This window comes from Schistocerca gregaria, unplaced genomic scaffold (genome assembly GCF_023897955.1).
Source record: "Schistocerca gregaria isolate iqSchGreg1 unplaced genomic scaffold, iqSchGreg1.2 ptg000345l, whole genome shotgun sequence".
NCBI classification, from domain to species: Eukaryota; Metazoa; Arthropoda; class Insecta; order Orthoptera; family Acrididae; genus Schistocerca; species Schistocerca gregaria.
Window position 1 is genome coordinate 3,353,816 of NW_026061808.1, and position 9,600 is coordinate 3,363,415.

A 9,600-nucleotide genomic window follows, 5' to 3' on the forward strand; every position below is an offset into this window, starting at 1 on the left:
AGTCGTTTCGATAACAAATGACGAAAACGGACGGATTTATCAGGTTTTTACCACATATGAAGTCTTTTCACATTCTCCCGTGCAACGCGGCTGCCAGTCCTCCTTTCATGCAAAATCTTAACGTCCTAGGTCATGTCCAAGCCACCAAAGCCGGCTAAAAAGTGAATAATCGACAACTAAAACTTGAATTGTACAACTTCTTACTGGCTATTACTTCAACTTAGAAGCTACTTCTGTGTTCTACTATGGTGTAAGTAGTGTTTCGGCATACCGCAGCACGCGACATAGATTTGCAGACGATAAATGTAACCGTCTCAGAGAGAAAAGCGGCCAATGTGACGATCTGGCTTCAAGTCGATTCGATAACAAATGACGAAAACGGACGGATTTCTCAGGTTTTTACTACATATGAACACTTTTCACATTCTCCCGTGCAACGCGGCTGCTAGTCCTCCTTTCATGAAAAATCTTAAGGTCCTAGGTCATGTCCAAGCCACCAAAGCCGGCTAAAATGTGAATAATCGACAACTAAAACATGAATTGTACTACTTCTTACTATCTATTACTTCAACATAAAGCTTCTTCTGTGTTCTACTATGGTGCTTTTAGTGTTTCCGCATACCGCAGCACGCGACATAGCTTTGCAGACGATAAATGTAACCGTTTCAGAGAGTAGAGAGGAAGATGTGACGATCCGGCTTTAAGTCGATTCGATAACAAATGACGAAAACAGACGGATATCTCAGGTTTTTACTACATATGAACACTTTTCACATTCTCCCGTGCAACGCGGCTGCTAGTCGACCTTTCATGCAAAATCTTAAGGTCCTAGGTCATGTCCAAGCCACCAAAGCCGGATAAAAAGTGAATAATCGACAACTAAAACTTCAATTGTACTACTTCTTACTATCTATTACTTCAACGTAAAGCTTCTTCTGTGTTCTACTATGGTGCTTTTAGTGTCTCCGCATACCGCAGCACGCGACATAGCTTTGCAGACGAAAAATGTAACCGTCTCAGAGAGAAAAGCGGCCAATGTAACGATCTGGCTTTAAGTCGATTCGATAACAAATAAAACGGACGGATTTCTCAGGTTTTTACTACATATGAACACTTTTCACGTTCTCCCATGCAACGCGGCTACTAGACCTCCTTTCATGCAAAATCTTACGGTCCTAGGTCATGTAAAAGCCACCAAAGCCGGCTAAAAAGTGAATAATCGATAACTAAAACTTGAATTGCACTACTTCTTACTGGCTATTACTTCAACTTAGAAGTTTCTTCTGTGTTCTACTATGGTGCTTTTAGTGTCTCCGCATACCGCAGCACGCGACATAGCTTTGCAGACGATAAATGTAACCGTCTCAGAGAGAAAAGCGGCCAATGTGACGATCTGGCTTTAAGCCGATTCGATAACAAATGACGAAAACGGACGGATTTCTCAGGTTTTTACTACATATGAACACTTTTCACATTCTCCCGTGCAACGCTGCTGCTAGTCTTCTTTTCATGCAAAATCTTATGGTTCCACCTCATGTCCAAGCCACCAAAGCTGGCTAAAAGTGAATAACCGACAACTAAAACTTCAATTGTACTACTTCTTACTTTCTATTACTTCAACACAGGTGCTTTTTCTGTGTTCTACTATGGTGCTTTTAGTGTCTCCACAAACCGCAGCACGCGACATAGCGTTGCAGACGATAAATGTAACCGTCTCAGAGAGAAAAGCGGCCAATGTGACGATCTGCCTTTAAGTCGTTTCGATAACAAATGACGAAAACGGACGGATTTATCAGGTTTTTACCACATATGAAGTCTTTTCACATTCTCCCGTGCAACGCGGCTGCCAGTCCTCCTTTAATGCAAAATCTTAACGTCCTAGGTCATGTCCAAGCCACCAAAGCCGGCTAAAAAGTGAATAATCGACAACTAAAACTTGAATTGTACAACTTCTTACTGGCTATTACTTCAACTTAGAAGCTACTTCTGTGTTCTTCTATGGTGCTTTTAGTGTCTCCGCATACCGCAGCACGCGACATAGCTTTGCAGACGATAAATGTAACCGTTTCAGAGAGTAGAGCGTTCAATGTGACGATCTGGCTTTAATTCGATTCGATAACAAATGACGGAAACGGACGGATTTCTCAGGTTTTTACTACATATGAACACTTTTCACATTCTCCCGTGCAACGCGGCTGCTAGTCCTCCTTTCATGCAAAATCTTAAGGTCCTAGGTCATGTCCAAGCCACCAAAGCCGGCTAAAATGTGAATAATCGACAACTAAAACTTGAATTGTATTACTTCTTACTGGCTATTACTTCAACTAAGAAGCTTCTTCTGTGTTCTACTATGGTGCTTTTAGTGTCTCCGCATACTGCAGCACGCGACATAGCTTTGCAGACAATAAGTGTAACCTTCTCAGAGAGAAAGGCGGCAAATGTGACGATCTGGCTTTAAGTCGATTCGATAACAAATGACGAAGACGGACGGATTTCTCAGGTTTTTACTACACATGAACACTTTTCACATTCTCCCATGCAACGCGGCTGCTAGTCCTCCTTTCATGCAAAATCTTATGGTCCTAGGTCATGTCCAAGCCAACAAAGCCGGCTAAAAAGTGAATAATCGACAACTAAAACTTCAATTTTACTACATCTTACTGGCTATTGCTTCAACTTAGAAGCTTCTTCAGTGTTCTACTATGGTGCTTTTAGTGTCTCCGCATACCGCAGCACGCGACATAGATTTGCAGACGATAAATGTAACCGTCTCAGAAAGAAAAGCGGCCAATGTGACGATCTGGCTTTAAGTCGATTCGTTAACAAATGACGAAAACGGACGGATTTCTCAGGTTTTTACTACATATGAACACTTTTCACATTCCCCCGTGCAACGCGGCTGTTAGTCTTCCTTTCATGCAAAATCTTAAGGTTCCAACTCATGTCCAAGCCACAAAAGCCGGCTAAAAAGTGTATAATCGACAACTAAAACTTTAATTGTACTACTTCTTACCGGCTATTACTTCAACATAGAAGCTTCTTCTGTGTTCTACTATAGTGCTTTTAGTGTTTCCGCATACCGCAGCACGCGACATAGCTTTGTAGACGATAAATGTAACCGTTTCAGAGAGAAGAGCGGCCAATGTGACGATCTGGCTTTAAGTCGATTCGATAACAAATGACGAAAATGGACGGATTTCTCAGGTTTTTACTACATATGAACACTTTTCACATTCTCCCGTGCAACGCGGCTGCTAGTCCTCCTTTCATGCAAAATCTTAAGGTCCTAGGTCATGTCCAAGCCACCAAAGCCGGCTAAAATGTGAATAATCGACAACTAAAACTAGAATTGTATTACTTCTTACTGGCTATTACTTCAACTTAGAAGCTTCTTCTGTGTTCTACTATGGTGCTTTTAGTGTCTCCGCATACCGCAGCACGCGACATAGCTTTGCAGACGATAAATGTAACCGTCTCAGAGAGAAAAGCGGCCAATGTGACGATCTGGCTTTAAGTCGATTCGATAACAAATGACGAAAACGGACGGATTTCTCAGGTTTTTACTACATATGAACACTTTTCACATTCTCCCGTGCAACGCGGCTGTTAGTCCTCCTTTCATGCAAAATCTTATGGTCCTAGGCCATGTCCAAGCCAACAAAGCCGGCTAAAAAGTGAATAATCGACAACTAAAACTTCAATTGTACTACTTCTTACTGGCTATTGCTTCAACTTAGAAGCTTCTTCAGTGTTCTACTATGGTGCTTTTAGTGTCTCCGCATACCGCAGCACGCGACATAGCTTTGCAGACGATAAATGTAACCGTCTCAGAGAGAAAAGCGGCCAATGTGACGATCTGGCTTTAAGACGATTCGATAACAAATGACGAAAACGGACGGATTTCTCAGGTTTTTAATACATATGAACACTTTTCACATTCTCCCGTGCAACGCGGCTGTTAGTCCTCCTTTCATGCAAAATCGTATGGTCCTAGGTCATGTCCAAGCCACCAAAGCCGGCTAAAAAGTGAATAATCGACAACTAAAACTTCAATTGTACTACTTCTTACTGGCTATTGCTTCAACTTAGAAGTTTCTTCAGTGTTCTACTATGGCGCTTTTAGTGTCTCCGCATACCGCAGCACGCGACATAGCTTTGCAGACGATAAATGGAACAGTCTCAGAGAGAAAAGCGGCCAATGTGACGATCTGGCTTTAAGACGATTCGATAACAAATGACGAAAACGGACGGATTTCTCAGGTTTTTACTACATATGAACACTTTTCACATTCTCCCGTGCAACGCGGCTGTTAGTCCTCCTTTCATGCAAAATCTTATGGTCCTAGGTCATGTCCAAGCCACCAAAGCCGGCTAAAAAGTAAATAATCGACAACTAAAACTTCAATTGTACTACTTCTTACTGGCTATTGCTTCAACTTAGAAGCTTCTTCAGTGTTCTACTATGGTGCTTTTAGTGTCTCCGCATACGGCAGCACGCGACATAGATTTGCAGACGATAAATGTAACCGTCTCAGAGAGAAAAGCAGCCAATGTGACGATCTGGCTTTAAGACGATTCGATAACAAATGACGAAAACGGACGGATTTCTCAGGTTTTTACTACATATGAACACTTTTCACATTCTCCGGTGCAACGTGGCTGTTGGTCTTCCTTTCATGCAAAATTTTATGGTTACACCTCATGTCCAAGCCACCAAAGCCTGCTAAAAAGTGAATAATCGACAACTAAAACTTCATTTGTACTACTTCTTACTGGCTATTACTTCAACATAGAAGCTTCTTCAGTGTTCTACTATGGTGCTTTTAGTGTTTCCGCATAACGCAGCACGCGACATAGCTTTTTAGACGATAAATGTAACCGTTTCAGAGAGAAGAGCGGCCAATGTGACGATCTGGCTTTAAGTCGATTCGATAACAAATGACGAAAACGGACGGATTTCTCAGGTTTTTACTACATATGAACACTTTTCACATTCTCCCGTGCAACGCGGCTGCTATTCCTCCTTTCATGCAAAATCTTAAGGTCCTAGGTCATATCCAAGCCACCAAAGCCGGCTAAAATGTGAATAATCGACAACTAAAACTTGAATTGTACTACTTCTTACTGGCTATTACTTCAACTTAGAAGCTTCTTCTGTGTTCTACTATGATGCTTTTAGTGTCTCCGCATACCGCAGCACGCGACATAGCGTTGCAGACGATAAATGTAACCGTCTCAGAGAGAAAAGCGGCCAATGTGACGATCTGCCTTTAAGTCGATTCGATAACAAATGACGAAAACGAACGGATTTCTCAGGTTTTTACTACATATGAACACTTTTCACATTCTCCCGTGCAACGTGGCTGCTAGTCTTCCTTTCATGCAAAATTGTATGGTTCCACCTCATGTCCAAGCCACCAAAGCCGGCTAAAAAGTGTATAATCGACAACTAAAACGTCAATTGTACTGCTTCTTACTGGCTATTGCTTCAACTTAGAAGCTTCTTCTGTGTTCTACTATGGTGCTTTTAGTGTTTCCGCATACCGCAGCACGCGACATAGCTTTGTAGACGATAATTGTAACCGTTTCAGAGAGAAGAGGGGCCAATGTGACGATCTGACTTTAAGTCGATTCGATAACAAATGACGAAAACGGACGGATTTCTCAGGTTTTTACTACGTAAGAACTCTTTTCACATTCTCCCGTGCAACGCGGCTGCTAGGCCTCCTTTCATGCAAAATCGTAAGGTCCTAGGTCTTGTCCAAGCCACCAAAGCCGGCTAAATAGTGAATAATCGACAACTAACTTTGAATTGAAATACTTCTTACTGGCTATTACTTCAACTTAGAACTTCTTCTGTGTTCTACTATGGTGCTTTTAGTGTCTCCGCATACCGCAGCACGCGACATAGCTTTGCAGACGATAAATGTAACCGTCCCAGAGAGAAAAGCGGCCAATGTGACGATCTGGCTTTAAGTCGATTCGATAACAAATGACGAAAACGGACGGATTTCTCAGGTTTTTACTACATATGAACACTTTTCACATTCTCCCGTGCAACGCGGCTGCTAGTCCTCCTTTCATGCAAAATCTTATGGTCCTAGGTCATGTCCAAGCCACCAAAGCCGGCTAAAAAGTGAATAATCGACAACTAAAACTTCAATTGTACTACTTCTTTCTGGCTATTGCTTCAACTTAGAAGCTTCTTCAGTGTTCTACTATGGTGCTTTTAGTGTCTCCGCATACCGCAGCACGCGACATAACTTTGCAGACGATAAATGTAACCGTCTCAGAGAGAAAAGCGGCCAATGTGACGATCTGGCTTTAAGACGATTCGATAACAAATGACGAAAATGGACGGATTTCTCAGGTTTTTACTACATATGAACACTTTTCACATTCTCCCGTGCAACGCGGCTGTTAGTCCTCCTTTCATGCAAAATCGTATGGTCCTAGGTCATGTCCAAGCCACCAAAGCCGGCTAAAAAGTGAATAATCGACAACTAAAACTTCAATTGTACTACTTCTTACTGGCTATTGCTTCAACTTAGAAGCTTCTTCAGTGTTCTACTATGGTGCTTTTAGTGTCTCCGCATACCGCAGCACGCGACATAGATTTGCAGACGATAAATGTAAACGTCTCAGAAAGAAAAGCAGCCAATGTGACGATCTGGCTTTAAGACGATTTGATAACAAATGAAGAAAACGATGGATTTCTCAGGTTTTTACTACATATGAACACTTTTCACATTCTCCGGTGCAACGTGGCTGCTAGTCTTCCTTTCATGCTAAATTTTATGGTTCCACCTCATGTCCAAGCCACCAAAGCCGGCTAAAAAGTGAATAATCGACAACTAAAATTTCAATTGTACTACTACTTACTGGCTATTACTTCAACATAGAAGCTTCTTCAGTGTTCTACTATGGTGCTTTTAGTGTTTCCGCATAACGCAGCACGCGACATAGCTTTGTAGACGATAAATGTAACCGTTTCAGAGAGAAGAGCGGCCAATGTGACGATCTGGCTTTAAGTCGATTCGATAACAAATGACGAAAACGGACGGATTTCTCAGGTTTTTACTACATATGAACACTTTTCACATTCTCCCGTGCAACGCGGCTGCTAGTCCTCCTTTCATGCAAAATCTTAAGGTCCTAGGTCATGTCCAAGCCACCAAAGCCGGCTAAAAAGTGAATAATCGACAACTACAACTTCAATTGTACTACTTCTTACTGGCTATTACTTCAACTTAGAAGCTTCTTCTGTGTTCTACTATGGTGCTTTTTGCGTCTCCGCATACCGCAGCACGAGACATAGCTTTGCAGACGATAAATGTAACCGTCTCAGAGAGAAAAGCGGCCAATGTGACGATCTGGCTTTAAGTCAATTCGATAACAAATGACGAAAACGGACGCATTTCTCAGGTTTTTACCACATATGAACACTTTTCACATTCTGCCATGCAACGCGGCTGCTAGTCCTCCTTTCATGCAAAATCTGAAGGTCCTAGGTCATGTCCAAGCCACCAAAGACGGCTAAAAAGTGAATAATCGACAACTAAAACTTCAATTGTACTACTTCTTACTTTCTATTACTTCAACTTAGAAGCTTCTTCTGTGTTCTCCTATGGTGCTTTTAGTGTCTCCGCAGACCGCAGCACGTGACATAGCTTTGCAGACGATAAATGTAACAGTCTCAGAGAGAAAAGCGGCCAATGTGACGATCTGGCTTTAAGTCGATTCGATAACAAATGACGAAAACGGACGGATTTCTCAGGTTTTTACTACATATGAACACTTTTCACATTCTCCCGTGCAACGCGGCTGATAGTCCTCCTTTCATGCAAAATCTTAAGGTCCTAGGTCATGTAAAAGCCACCAAAGCCGGCTAAAAAGTGAATAATCGACAACTAAAACTTTAATTGTACTACTTCTTACTGGCTATTACTTCAACATAGAAGCTTCTTCTGTGTTCTACTATGGTGCTTTTAGTGTTTCCGCATACTGCAGCACGCGACATAGCTTTGTAGACGATAAATGTAACCGTTTCAGAGAGAAGAGCGGCCAATGTGACGATCTGGCTTTAAGTCGATTCGATAACAAATGACGAAAACGGACGCATTTCTCAGGTTTTTACTACATATGAACACTTTTCACATTCTCCCGTGCAACGCGGCTGCTAGTCCTCCTTTCATGCAAAATCTTAAGGTCCTAGGTCATGTCCAAGCCACCAAAGCCGGCTAAAATGTGAATAATCGACAACTAAAACTAGAATTGTATTACTTCTTACTGGCTATTACTTCAACTTAGAAGCTTCTTCTGTGTTCTACTATGGTGCTTTTAGTGTCTCCGCATACCGCAGCACGCGACATAGCGTTGCAGACGATAAATGTAACCGTCTCAGAGAGAAAAGCGGCCAATGTGACGATCTGCCTTTAAGTCGATTCGATAACAAATGACGAAAACGGACGGATTTCTCAGGTTTTTACTACATATGAACACTTTTCACATTCTCCCGTGCAACGCGTCTGCTAGTCCTCCTTTCATGCAAAATCTTATGGTCCTAGGTCATGTCCAAGCCACCAAAGCCGGCTAAAAAGTGAATAATCGACAACTAAAACTTGAATTGTACTACTTCTTACTGGCTATTACTTCAACTTTGAAGTTTCTTCTGTGTTCTACTATGGTGCTTTTAGTGTCTCCGCATACCGCAGCACGCGACATAGCTTTGCAGACGATAAATGTAACAGTCTCAGAGAGAAAAGCGGCCAATGTGACGATCTGGCTTTAAGACGATTCGATAACAAATGACGAAAACGGACGGATTTCTCAGGTTTTTACTACATATGAACACTTTTCACATTCTCCCGTGCAACGCGGCTGTTAGTCCTCCTTTCATGCAAAATCTTATGGTCCTAGGTCATGTCCAAGCCACCAAAGCCGGCTAAAAAGTAAATAATCGACAACTAAAACTTCAATTGTACTACTTCTTACTGGCTATTGCTTCAACTTAGAAGCTTCTTCAGTGTTCTACTATGGTGCTTTTAGTGTCTCCGCATACGGCAGCACGCGACATAGATTTCCAGACGATAAATGTAACCGTCTCAGAGAGAAAAGCAGCCAATGTGACGATCTGGCTTTAAGACTATTCGATAACAAATGACGAAAACGGACGGATTTCTCAGGTTTTTACTACATATGAACACTTTTCACATTCTCCGGTGCAACGTGGCTGCTAGTCTTCCTTTCATGCAAAATTTTATGGTTCCACCTCATGTCCAAGCCACCAAAGCCGGCTAAAAAGTGAATAATCGACAACTAAAACTTCAATTGTACTACTTCTTACTGGCTATTACTTCAACTTAGAAGCTTCTTCTGTGTTCTACTATGGTGCTTTTAGTGTTTCCGCATACTGCAGCACGCGACATAGCTTTGCAGACGATAAATGTAACTGTTTCAGAGAGTAGAGCGGCTAATGTGACTATGTGGCTTTAAGTCGATTCGATAACAAATGACGAAAACGGACGGATTTCTCAGGGTTTTTACTACATATGACCACTTTTCACATTCTGCCGTGCAACGCGTCTGCTAGTCCTCCTT